This window comes from Lissotriton vulgaris, chromosome 10 (genome assembly GCF_964263255.1).
Source record: "Lissotriton vulgaris chromosome 10, aLisVul1.2, whole genome shotgun sequence".
NCBI classification, from domain to species: Eukaryota; Metazoa; Chordata; class Amphibia; order Caudata; family Salamandridae; genus Lissotriton; species Lissotriton vulgaris.
This window is the reverse complement of record NC_141698.1, coordinates 74,828,865-74,843,593: the sequence shown is the minus strand read 5'-3', so window position 1 is coordinate 74,843,593 and position 14,729 is coordinate 74,828,865.

The window sequence follows — 14,729 nt, the reverse complement described above, 5'->3', positions numbered from 1 at the left end:
GGGTGCACCTCTGAGGTGCCCTCTGGGTACATGGAATAATAAATCCTACACTGGCATCAGTGTGGATTTATGGAGAGGAGTAGTTTGGTACCGGTTAGACCAGGCATCCTTGGCGTGGTTTTCCCTGACGTTTTGCGTCGATCTACTGTGTTTTTGATGCTATACTGGATTTTGTTTTTGCTGGTTTAGATGCTTTGGGCACTTTGCCACTGATGATCAGTGTCAAAGTGCAAGGGCTCCCTGTATACATTGTTGTTGTGATTGGTTCTTCCTGATTGGCATGTTTGATTTACTAGTAGGTCCCTAGTAAAGTGCACTAAGTCTGCCAGGGCTGGTAAATCAAATGCTACTAGTGGGCCTGTAGCACTGATTGTGCCACCCACATGAGAAGCCTTAAAATGATGTCTCAGGCCTGCCATTGCAGTGCCTGTGCAGTTTAACTGCCATATCGCCCTAGCAGGTGCCCCCCACTTGCTAGGCCCTACCCTTCCCCTGCACATAGGACACCTCTATTGCAGTCCCTAGGTACCCCCCTGGGCAGGGTGCAGTGTATGTGAACGGTTGGACGTGGTCTGATGTGTGTAACATGTCCTGATAGTGAAATACTGCCAATTTCATTTTTCACTATTGAGAGGCCATCTTGCCCATAGGACAGAATGGGGAATGCTGTGTAACATTTTACCAGCATATCTTCCCATAGGAATAAGATGGAGACATGGTATCTGGTATCCCTGAACTCAGAATTTGATGATAACATATTTTAGGGAGGATGGTTTTTAAATTCTGTGTTTGAAAATAGCACTTTTAGAAAGTGGCTGTTTTCTTGTTCAACCTTTCTGTGTGCTTCTGCCTGTTTGTGGATTAACTGTCTGGCTTGAGAGGGACAGGGGACCAGGAGTCTGGGTGAGTCAGCACTAGGCTGAATAGACCTATCTGCATTTGGAGTGGTGGGAGGAGTAGCACCTGGGCCTGAATAAGAATGCTGACTCCACCTCCTGCGGTGCGTCTGAAGACCCTGGCCCACATTTACAAAGGATGAAGTTGTGCACTGGCAGAGTGCACCCAGCGCTGGTTTGAACTGGTTCCAGAATCCCCAACACATAGAGAATAAAGACTTTTGGGGTATAAAAGAAAGAGCTGAAACCCCTGTAAAATGTGACTACTTCATGATCAAGAGGAACCTCTGCCAAAGAAGAACAGCTGAAGAGACTGAGGAGAAGTACACTCCTTGCTGTGTGCTCTGGGGCTGGCCTGCAGTTTGCTGCTTTAACTGAGGAGAGGACAAGAGACTTTGCTGTGTGCTACGTCCCCCCTGCTTTCTAAGGACTTTGCTGTGTCCTGAAGGAACACGTCTCCAAGGGCATGAGAAGAGCTGGCCTCCTGTTATTGAAACTCAGGGATACAAAAGTTTCCAACAAATGTCCTGTCTCTGGTGTGTGCATGTGCTTGCACCCAGCTAGTGTCTTGCGAGGAGGGCGTGTGAAAAGGAACTTTCCTCGTGATCGCCTCGGCTCGTGGTCCTAAAGAACCCTAGAAGTGCTGCGTGGCCTCTTTCATCGCCGCCGGTCCGTTATCTGCGATAAGCGCTATGCGATGTGTCACTGCCACCGGCCTGTGAGCCCCGAGAGCGCTGTGCACTTCGCTGCTGCTGGCCCAAGTCCGCTGACATCAGGGGGAAGCCGGGCCGAGATGGTTGCTAGCGCCGGGTGTTGCCTAGCAACGAAGGGCTCGTCACAAAGAGGAGCCGCACTGAAGGCAGGAAGCACGAGGCGTCTCCCAGCAACCCGACCCTGCCACGAAGAACAGCAGGAGAAGAGAGAGATACCGCACCCCCCACCCACCCCAAGGTAAACGGTCAGATCAAGTCCAGGGAGCATGTGTGTGTCGCCGCCTGGTGCGAGTCTATGAGAATCTGCTCTCAGCCTCTGACCATGGCAGCAAGAGCCTCTGCCCAAGTGCTCGTAGTCACCCGTACGTACCCCCAGAGGAGCGGCAGTACCGGTGCCTGTATCAGAACTGTCTTTTGTTTTCAATCTAAAGAAGTAGGGGCCTATTTTGGTAATCGCGGACTGTGAGTCAGCCGCACATGGCGAGGGGTATCGATAAAGGGTTGTACCCAGCTAATGTCACTGGGACCTGGGTTATGAAAGTGATAAGAGGAAGGGGTCCCAGTAATAAACTAACAAATTGCAGAGCAAATGAAAATAAATCAACCAAGAAACAAATATGTCCACATTGTTTTAATCACAATGTGAATGTATATACCAAATATATACTTTGTATCAAAACGGAAGTACATTAGTGGTTTCGCAGTGCCCCAAGAAACAAGGGAGGGGGGAGTGATCCTGTGAGGATAAAGTGAAGGGAAGGAGGAAGAAATTTGCAAGTGACACATTAATCAATGAATATGCAACATTTGTCCATATTACACAGTATGTGCAGAGATGGGGACCACAAGGTTCAAAATAGTATTTACACAAAACAACATACTCCACATAGTTCAAACAATGAAAGCAATAAGGCGTGGAGTTGATAATACAAATGGTTGTCGACGTTTCGACCCTCTAAAATGCAGGTACAGTTACTGTCCTTGCTGTGGGGTCTTCATCAGGACGGGGGTGGGGACACACCTATTTAAAATAAATTTTTAGATTAACAATGAGGAATATTATCCCTATTTATTCCAAAATGAAAAAGCACATCAGTACCATCAAGAAAAGGTAGGGGATAAGGTTATTACTACGCCACATATTTAGTATGCGTTAGATAATAGACTAAATTAATCATAAGAACTTGTACAGTGAATGACAGTTGAAACAGCGATAAATGAACAAATTCATTCGCATGACATTGCGGACGGAAAAGAGAGCGGCCAAACCGGGGTTGGTGGCATCATCTGAACATCTCAATACCCCCTAACAATGGGATAGGCTCGGAATATAGGCAACGGGTCAAATAATGATAATGGTGGTAGACCGAGTGCTGCCTCGGATTTAACAATTAATGCAAACTCACCACAAGGTGGTATTCAAAAGGACGCTGGTTCAGTCTATCGGCGCGGTCCAAAGGTGCCGTCAGTGCTGGCGAAACTAGTAATATTAGATTACAGGGAACATTTAGGAGTTGTTTGGATAATGAATGATATGTAGAGACAATAAGCAGTCTAAGTTAGTAGCACGGGGAACTTACCACGAGGTGGTAACTAGACGCCCCCAATTCAGTCTGTATTGATGGTCCGAAGTACCGTCCGTGATATTGAAACTGGGGAATAAAATAAATAACGGGGACCTAAGTTTAGCAAAAAGAAAGCCAGCCGCATCACAACACTAATACTCAAAGGTCGGATTAGCACTCACCTCAGAATATGAAAAACGCGATCAACATTCGATCGTGAAGAAGTCTGGTCAAGTCAGACAGGAGGCTGTGAACTATTCTAAAAGTAAAAGGAGGATACGATGTTGAAGAGGCCCATGAAGGGAGGATCGTTTAGCAAGCATTCACATACTTCAACATGCCGCTTACCGGTTACGGACTGAATCACGTCCCGCAACGAGCTGGAAATCGCAATGGCGAAGTCCGGTTCCGGGTATCAAGATATCACCATGGTGATGAGGTCACGTGGTGCGGAGCACCCGTATAGGCATAGTAAAAAGACTACCACTAACTCTAAAGTGCAGTACTCTTGTTAGATTAGATGAATTTAACACACATAACAGTAATTATAATCAAACAGACCGCGTATTCAAGAACATTATTAATTGTAAATACCTCGCGGGAACACAGAGTTATGGGGGAGATCGTCATACATATCCGTGTTGAACATGCACAAACTTTGGAATGCTAGCATAAGTGCTTAAATGGTGATTGAAGAACGAACAAAGACAGTCAGATCACCCACAATTACGGTGATTTTGCTTGAAATGCAACAAGTATGTATATGGTCTTCTGTTGAGTGTCTAAGTGGGGCCTCTCTGAAATCCATAATTCGGATTGAAAAACGAGCAAAGACAGAGTCAGATCACCCACAATTACGGTGATATTGCTTAAAATGCAACAAGTATGTCTATGGTCTTCTGCTAAGTGTCTATGTGGGGCCAATCTAAAATCTCATTATTCTAGCGGTAGTGACGTGCTTCTAACGCATGAAATTAGCATGTTAGCCCGATCAATCCGGAAAGGAACACATTCACATGTTATTATATTCAAAGGAATTAGCAAATTAAACATCATATGTCACTGCTAAGAAGATGATCCGATATTGGATGTGGCTAGGTTAGACAGTTACAGCGACACAACAGGAAGTGGCGTACCTCTCACATGAGGGTAAAGGCCACAAATCTTTCTACTCATTTTAAATGTTATATTAGACATGTAATGCCCACAATACTGGTGGATTAAGTAATGGATTGGTACGAATAGCACTTAAGTGGGAAATGGCGTACCTCTCACATGAGGGTAAAGGCCGTCCAAAATCTCACTGGAAGTTGACAGTCACATAAAGGATCGTGGCGTACCTCTCGCACCAGGGTAAAGGCCACATACGGTTCAAGTTAGTTTTACAAAAAGGTAACAGCCACGTAAGGTTTGATTCAGATGGACGATAGAGTTGCCAATTGAGAGAAAGAGCTATCTTGTTCATTGAGCCCATTCTCAATGGAATCAAACCTTAACATCCACTTCAACTCACGAATATTTAAAATATTCGCGATATTGCCACCCCGGGGTCCTAAAATAGCCTTTTCAAGGATTACCCATTTCAAACTATCCGGTGTGTGACCGGCCGTGGAGAAATGCTCAACCAAAGGTGCACCTTGTGCTTGGCACCTGATCCTACTCATGTGTTGAAGGATCCTTGCTTTGGCTTTCTGCTGTGTCTGACCAATGTATATCTTTAAACATGGACATAGGATAGCGTATATGACGTTTGATGAATTACAGTTGGTGTGTGTTCTTAGCGGAATTTTGTGATCAAGGTAAGTGAATTCCTTAGTTTGAATGACACTGTCGCATGCTTTACACTGGCCACATCTGAAGTGGCCCACAATGGCAGGCAGATTCCAAAGAGTTGTGACCGTAGGGTCATCCTTGGTTTTCAAAAAAGAGCGAACTACATGGTCTTTGACACTTCGGGCTTTTTTGAACGCATGTAGGGGTGGGTTGGATTGATTGATGTCATCTGATATTAATTCCCAGTGGCGGTTGATTATGCGTTTAATTCTGTTACTTTGGGTGTTAAAAGTAGTGACGCATACAATCCTGCCTTCCTGATCATCCTTATCAGTTTTTGGGGTGAGCAACTCCTCACGAGGATAAAACCAAGCTCTTTTCCTCGCTCGCTTAATTAGTTGTTTGGGATAGCCTCTACTCAGAAGTCGTTGTTTAAGTTCTTCTGATTCCGTGAAGTAATGGTCCTTGTTGGAACAGTTCCTGCGAATTCTCAAGAATTGCCCAAATGGCAAATTGTCCCTCAGAGCTCTAGGGTGGTGACTGTTGTAGTGTAGTAATGAATTCCTTTCAGTGGGTTTGCGGTAGAGTGTTGTTAGTAGGCGGCCCGAACATTCATAAATGGTAAGATCCAGGAAATTAATTCTGTGATTGTCGGATTCAATGGTAAATTTGAGGTGTTCTGATTGATTTAGCCAACTAAAAAACAGCATCAATCCTTCTAGGTCTCCATTCCAGATTAACAGGATATCGTCTATGTACCGCATCCAGAGACCCAACCGGTCTCTGAATGTGTTGACTTGATTGAGGATAGTGTCCTGCTCAAAGGCTGCCATGTACAAAATGGCTACGTCCGGAGCAAAGGGTGCCCCCATTGCGACTCCGGATGTTTGAATATAGAACTTGTCTTTGAATATGAAAAAGTTTTTTGTCATGGCTATGCGTAATAAGGCAACAATGAACTCGGTCGGTACTTGGACTGGTGCCGGGCGTTGGTGCAGGCAGCGTGCGATGACCATTAGCGCCTCATGTTGGGGAATAGATGTATAGAGGGATACAACATCGCAGGTAGCAAGTCGTTGCTGTGAGGCATCAAATGCGGAGTTTTCGATAATGTTGATGGTGTGCATAGTATCCCGTAGATATGCAGGAGTGTCTTCAGCCAGAGGTTTTAAGAAGAAGTCGATATATTTTCCCAGAGGCTCAAGCATGGAACCACAGCCCGAGAGAACAGGGCGACCAGCGGGAGCTACCATGGACTTGTGAATCTTAGGTAATGTGTAGATTGTTGCAAGGCGTGGATACTTCTTGTTTAGGAAATTGAACTCTAGTTCTGATAGGAAACCCTGTTCAAGACCCGCTTGGGTTAGCTCCAAGATCTCGCGGGAAAACCAAGGATGACCCTACGGTCACAACTCTTTGGAATCTGCCTGCCATTGTGGGCCACTTCAGATGTGGCCAGTGTACAGCATGCAACAGTGTCATTCAAACTAAGGAATTCACTTACCTTGATCACAAAATTCCGCTAAGAACACACACCAACTGTAATTCATCAAACGTCATATACGCTATCCTATGTCCATGTTTAAAGATATACATTGGTCAGACACAGCAGAAAGCCAAAGCAAGGATCCTTCAACACATGAGTAGGATCAGGTGCCAAGCACAAGGTGCACCTTTGGTTGAGCATTTCTCCACGGCCGGTCACACACCGGATAGTTTGAAATGGGTAATCCTTGAAAAGGCTATTTTAGGACCCCGGGGTGGCAATATCGCGAATATTTTAAATATTCGTGAGTTGAAATGGATGTTAAGGTTTGATTCCATTGAGAATGGGCTCAATGAACAAGATAGCTCTTTCTCTCAATTGGCAACTCTATCGTCCATCTGAATCAAACCTTACGTGGCTGTTACCTTTTTGTAAAACTAACTTGAACCGTATGTGGCCTTTACCCTGGTGCGAGAGGTACGCCACGATCCTTTATGTGACTGTCAACTTCCAGTGAGATTTTGGACGGCCTTTACCCTCATGTGAGAGGTACGCCATTTCCCACTTAAGTGCTATTCGTACCAATCCATTACTTAATCCACCAGTATTGTGGGCATTACATGTCTAATATAACATTTAAAATGAGTAGAAAGATTTGTGGCCTTTACCCTCATGTGAGAGGTACGCCACTTCCTGTTGTGTCGCTGTAACTGTCTAACCTAGCCACATCCAATATCGGATCATCTTCTTAGCAGTGACATATGATGTTTAATTTGCTAATTCCTTTGAATATAATAACATGTGAATGTGTTCCTTTCCGGATTGATCGGGTTAACATGCTAATTTCATGCGTTAGAAGCACGTCACTACCGCTAGAATAATGAGATTTTAGATTGGCCCCACATACACTTAGCAGAAGACCATAGACCTACTTGTTGCATTTTAAGCAATATCACCGTAATTGTGGGTGATCTGACTCTGTCTTTGCTCGTTTTTCAATCCGAATTATGAGATTTTAGAGAGGCCCCACTTAGACACTCAACAGAAGACCATAGACATACTTGTTGCATTTCAAGCAAAATCACCGTAATTGTGGGTGATCTGACTGTCTTTGTTCGTTCTTCAATCACCATTTAAGCACTTATGCTAGCATTCCAAAGTTCGTGCATGTTCAACACGGATATGTATGACGATCTCCCCCATAACTCTGTGTTCCCGCGAGGTATTTACAATTAATAATGTTCTTGAATACGCGGTCTGTTTGATTATAATTACCGTTATGTGTGTTAAATTCATCTAATCTAACAAGAGTACTGCACTTTAGAGTTAGTGGTAGTCTTTTTACTATGCCTATACGGGTGCTCCGCACCACGTGACCTCATCACCATGGTGATATCTTGATACCCGGAACCGGATTTCGCCATTGCGATTTCCAGCTCGTTGCGGGACGTGATTCATTCCGTAACCGGTAAGCGGCATGTTGAAGTATGTGTGCTTGCTAAACGATCCTCCCTTCATGGGCCTCTTCAACATCGTATCCTCCTTTTACTTTTAGAATAGTTCACAGCCTCCTGTCTGACTTGACCAGACTTCTTCACGATCGAATGTTGATCGCGTTTTTCATATTCTGAGGTGAGTGCTAATCCGACCTTTGAGTATTAGTGTTGTGATGCGGCTGGCTTTCTTTTTGCTAAACTTAGGTCCCCGTTATTTATTTTATTCCCCAGTTTCAATATCACTGACGGTACTTCGGACCATCAATACTGACTGAATTGGGGGCGTCTAGTTACCACCTCGTGGTAAGATCCCCGCGCTACTAACTTAGACTGCTTATTGTCTCTACATATCATTCATTATCCAAACAACTCCTAAATGTCCCCTGTAATCTAATATTACTAGTTTCGCCAGCACTGACGGCACCTTTGGACCGCGCCGATAGACTGAACCAGCGTCCTTTTGAATACCACCTTGTGGTGAGTTTGCATTAATTGTTAAATCCGAGGCAGCACTCGGTCTACCACCATTATCATTATTTGACCCGTTGCCTATATTCCGAGCCTATCCCATTGTTAGGGGGTATTGAGATGTTCAGATGATGCCACCAACCCCGGTTTGGCCGCTCTCTTTTCCGTCCGCAATGTCATGCGAATGAATTTGTTCATTTATCGCTGTTTCAACTGTCATTCACTGTACAAGTTCTTATGATTAATTTAGTCTATTATCTAACGCATACTAAATATGTGGCGTAGTAATAACCTTATCCCCTACCTTTTCTTGATGGTACTGATGTGCTTTTTCATTTTGGAATAAATAGGGATAATATTCCTCATTGTTAATCTAAAAATTTATTTTAAATAGGTGTGTCCCCACCCCCGTCCTGATGAAGACCCCACAGCAAGGACAGTAACTGTACCTGCATTTTAGAGGGTCGAAACGTCGACAACCATTTGTATTATCAACTCCACGCCTTATTGCTTTCATTGTTTGAACTATGTGGAGTATGTTGTTTTGTGTAAATACTATTTTGAACCTTGTGGTCCCCATCTCTGCACATACTGTGTAGTATGGACAAATGTTGCATATTCATTGATTAATGTGTCACTTGCAAATTTCTTCCTCCTTCCCTTCACTTTATCCTCACAGGATCACTCCCCCCTCCCTTGTTTCTTGGGGGACTGCGAAACCACTAATGTACTTCCGTTTTGATACAAAGTATATATTTGGTATATACATTCACATTGTGATTAAAACAATGTGGGCATTTTTGTTTCTTGGTTGATTTATTTTCATTTACTCTGCAATTTGTTCGTTTATTACTGGCACATGGCGAGGGGCCCGCAACAAACACGGTGAAACGGTGCTGGACAGTATTTTCGATCTTTGATAAAGTAATTAACCTACATAAGTCAGAACGTACACGCTTATTTTAGTTTCCTTGCCAAGAACCCTATCAAAGACCTTTCTAAAGAAGAATCACTGTGTATGTTGGCATTCCTGTCGTTTTGGTCTTGCCTAAATTCAGATAAATATATATATATATATATATATATATATATATATATATATATATATATATATTCTGGCTCACAGCGGAGCGAGCCATCTTCTTTGAGAAATTTGCGAAGATTCATCAACCAGGGCCAAAGTTATTCCCAATAGAATGTTGCGGATTTCCTATGGGATCATCGTGAGCAAGGGAGCGTGACTCCCGAAACGCGTTGATGAGAAAGCTTAATAAATAAGCTTTTTGATAAAACCTGTTCGTGAGTGCCTGGATGCTTTCGGTGGAATTGTGGAATCTGAAATCTTATTTTGGATATATATATATATATATGTAAGCTCCAGGATGTGTCCATCAGTTTGGGTTTTCACTCGACCAACAGCAGCAGAGAGTTGGACTCTCTTTAAGGTACAGGCGGTTGCCGCTTGAATCACTCCGTGCAGGTGTGCCTGACGCGTTTCGAAAGCTCCTCAGCTTTCTCTTCAGAGGCTTTCACGGAGATTTGCGCTCCCAATTTCAACAATGCACGCCCTCCAATAGGATGATGATGTTGGCTGAGCATTGTGGGAGCGGTAGTTCTTATGGATGCGGATATGGACTCAGGCAGGGGGTTCCGTCTTAAATCCCTGCTGTTACCCCACATGTTCGATGAGGTGTCTTCTCTTCGAGTGGTCCCCTTCTTTCGGGGAGGTGCACAACCCCGCGGCAGGACGGCCGCGTGAATATGTAAGCTCCAGGATGTGTCCATCAGTTTGGGTTTGCACTCGACCAACAGCAGCAGAGAGTTGGACTCTCTTTAAGGTACAGGCGGTTGCCGCTTGAATCACTCCGTGCAGGTGTGCCTGACGCGTTTCGAAAGCTCCTCAGCTTTCTCTTCAGAGGCTTTCACGGAGATTTGCGCTCCCAATTTCAACAATGCACGCCCTCCAATAGGATGATGATGTTGGCTGAGCATTGTGGGAGCGGTAGTTCTTATGGATGCGGATATGGACTCAGGCAGGGGGTTCCGTCTTAAATCCCTGCTGTTACCCCACATGTTCGATGAGGTGTCTTCTCTTCGAGTGGTCCCCTTCTTTCGGGGAGGTGCACAACCCCGCGGCAGGACGGCCGCGTGAATATGTAAGCTCCAGGATGTGTCCATCAGTTTGGGTTTGCACTCGACCAACATATTCACGCGGCCGTCCTGCCGCGGGGTTGTGCACCTCCCCGAAAGAAGGGGACCACTCGAAGAGAAGACACCTCATCGAACATGTGGGGTAACAGCAGGGATTTAAGACTGAACCCCCTGCCTGAGTCCATATCCGCATCCATAAGAACTACCGCTCCCACAATGCTCAGCCAACATCATCATCCTATTGGAGGGCGTGCATTGTTGAAATTGGGAGCGCAAATCTCCGTGAAAGCCTCTGAAGAGAAAGCTGAGGAGCTTTCGAAACGCGTCAGGCACACCTGCACGGAGTGATTCAAGCGGCAACCGCCTGTACCTTAAAGAGAGTCCAACTCTCTGCTGCTGTTGGTCGAGTGCAAACCCAAACTGATGGACACATCCTGGAGCTTACATATATATATATATATACACAGTTCCACTCCCTTCGCGGTTGCCGGGACACCCAAACAGCGGTGCAATCCAGGGGCAAAGGTTACCCTGTAAACAGATTCAGGCTCACAGCGCGTAGTCAACACGGCTACGCAAATGCACTCTCCCAGACAGACAACAGATCACTCCCAATCCATCTTGTGCATTTCCAAAGTTTCTTTAATCCATCATGTGCAGCATCGTGAGTACAAACAATGAAAATAACCCCAACGCGTTTCGGCGAACCTTCGCCTTGGTCACGGGTAATCACATTGTCAGTATTCCAAACATTAAATAAAGTTAACACGTGATTTGTGCTCAAAATGAACAAAGGACTTGAGACCTCATTGTCGCGGCCATCTTAGAGTGGAGTACTCATCCATGTGTTTAACGGGTCCACCACATTGTCTTAAATCAAATATGTAATGACAATCCTGTCAACAACTTAAGGAATAGACTTTAGCATCTATAATACAAATTATATTAGCATCGCCCCATTGAGTCAGAAATACGTGCAAAATAATGCAACCTGGTTTTTAAGTTCAAGGCATCCCGCCCGCTGACTTTCAAAATTAGTAATTGCCACAGCTAGTATGCGCCGCAGTCACAAGGCTTAACTCTGAACAAATATGATACATGGTGGTGATATAATGTATCGTTGGATAGTCATACCATTATTGGTTCAATTTAACATATCTGCTATCCCAAGTGGGATTACCAAATTTATGCAGCAGCATAAATGTCACCAACCACATTAATATATACAATTGCAGAGTCAATTGCCAGATACACAGTCCCAAGTGAGAGATTCTATCATTTCGTCAGCTTTGATATCACCAGTCAACACCCAAGTGAGGTTTCTTTCTGTGCTTTAGTGTGCTTCCATTACCTAAGAATGAAAATAAAAAATAATGGACCAGTCAGAAATCCGTCAAGATACTAACTCATAGGCCCTAGCTAGGTTTGAAAGTCCTTAAACAATAAGTGAAAATAAGTGAGATACGTGAAATTAAATATGAATTGGTTAAAAATTAGCAAAAGCACATATTCAACTGCAGGCTAATACATCTATACAAATTAAAATTGCTGATACGTTCAAGTACTGTCACAGTTCTAAATAAGCAGACAAATAGTTCACACTTAAATAATACTCGAATAACGTTCTTATTCCCCCAAATGCCATTTCATTTCCTCCTCCGAATTCAACCCATTTGGCATCAAGGTATCTAATTCGAGAATATATCTACTCTCCAATTGTCTCAGTTTCCGAATTTTGTCGCCACCTCTTTTCATCACAGGAAGTTTATCAATCACAAAGAATTTGAGCAAGTTCCTGTTGCTCTTGTGTACATCCTCAAAGTAGCGGGCAATAGGAGAGGTTTGGTCCTTATTGTCAATAGCTCTCATGTGTTCCAGGACACGTTTTTTAGCTGGGAACATGGTGCTCCCCACGTATTTCCTAGAACAGGGACAGATCAGTACATAAACACAATACTCCGATAGACAAGTAAGATGTTTGTTGATAGTTCTTTCTACGGCATCTATAGGGAAGAAGACTTTCTTAACGTTGTTACTGTGTTTACATGCCTTACACTTCATGCAGGTGATCTGTTCTCTGTCTGGGAGAGTGCATTTGCGTAGCCGTGTTGACTACACGCTGTGAGCCTGAATCTGTTTACAGGGTAACCTTTGCCCCTGGATTGCACCGCTGTTTGGGTGTCCCGGCAACCGCGAAGGAAGTGGAACTGTATATATATATATATATATATATATATATATATATATATATATATATATATATCCATCCTACTGGCGATAGCCAGTAGGTATATATAGTTAGGATTGTTTTCCATAGGAAATCCGCAACATTCTATTGGGAATAACTTTGGCCCTAGTTGATGAATCTTCGCAAATTTCTCAAAGAAGATGGCTCGCTCCGCTCCGCTCCTTCCCTGAAAATTTGGGGGGGGATTCGTCAAGTGGTGCCTGAGAAAAAAGGGGGGTCCCAAAACGTGTTTTCCCCATGTTAATTTCCATAGGACCTTTAGACTCAGCTACAGCTTGAACCGCTGAAGGGAATTACACCAAACTTGTCAAAATGGTAGTGTCTGGTATGCAGATCACGCTTTTGGTAAAATAGTGTAAATCCCTCCAGTGGTTCCTGAGAAAATTAGAAGAGAAATCAATTATATATCTATAAGCGCGCACGGGTGCGCGCACCCTGCGATTTTCTTTTTGGGGGGGGGGCTTGGGGGGCTTCTCTCTTTCATTTTAATGTTGTTAATTTAATTTCGAGGGTGCCCACCCCTCGTTTTGCACCCCGAGATCACCGCCGCCGCCCGAGCTGCCTTAAGATGGCCGCCGCCTGGTTGTGGGCGGGGCCGGGAGGACATGGTTTCCGCTTCCCCCTGCCTGGGGGAAGCCTTCGATGTCCGGACCGGTCTCCCGTGCCGAGGGGGAGACCAGGTGATGTTGGCCTGAGGAGAAGTGTGGGCTGGTACGAGGCTCCCGTGTGCAGAGGGAGCCCCGGGAGAAGAGGAGACGCTTTGGGCGAGCAGTGGCGTAGGTAGGTTGGTGCGGGGTGCGGAGTGCAGGGTGCGGGGTGCGGGGTATTGTAAAGAATGGAGCACGTGCATGTCTGCAGGGGACTGGCATCATGTTAGGGGCTGACACCGACCCACGCCATGCTGCCCCTGTGACGCCTGCTCTTCATGTACAAGAAGCACACAACTAGCCCAGGGCACACTGTGCCACATCCACCGTAGAGCATGTTTCCTCTATTAGCTCCTTTGTCGGTGGGTCTTGCTGTTTCATTCATCTTATTGCACCTGTCGGTCTTTGTGCAGCTCTCTTTGTTTCGGTGTTCATCCTGCAGGTTCTTATGCAGATTACAAGCACCTATTGATCGACAATTCTGTCTGGTGTTGCCCTCCCTATACATATGTATGAGTGGACAACGAGCAGAGAATTGGCAGGCAGACTTTGTTTTTCCTTGTGTGACATCCCCGTCACATCGTTGTGGCACACATTCCCCTTCCTGTGCTTTTTTCTCAATTAATAAGTGTATCTTGTGGAATGGGTGCCTGCGTGACTCTTTACTACAATTGTAAACCTATGCTCATAGTGTCAAGATTCTGCAGGTTTGGCATTTCTCCAAAATTAACATCCCTCCAGCTGTCGTGTTATGTTATGCAGGGGCTATTTGAATAGTGTTTACTACAATTCTGGGGAGCTGTGCGGATCCGGGAGGGCCGTCAGTCGGCTGCCTAGGTTGTATGGGGATCCGCGACATTTTTCGAGGTGGAGGGGAAGGCGTTAAATACTGGTAGAATAAAGTGTTGCGTCCCAGAGTTCATCAGTAGCCTTCTCAGGCAGGTGGTGTCTCCTCAAAATTACCACTGTGGCGCCATTGTTAGGTATTTGGAGCAGCACGTCCATTTACTCATCCTTTACAAACGGTAGGCATATTTGCAACCCAAAAAAGTTAAAATAAAAATAAATTAAATCCTACTATTTTCTTTGTTCGTCTCTCGTTGTTATTTATCATTCTAGCCATTGCCACAGGATTTGTGTCCCGGAAGCAGTTTGTCTGAGCGTTTATCTATCTCTTATTAACCCATACACGGTTAGGAATCCCAGTGCCAAGAGGCATAACACGTGTGGATTTTCTCAGCATCAGAAACAGCACAGCATCTGGGTTACATCACTGCTACACAGAC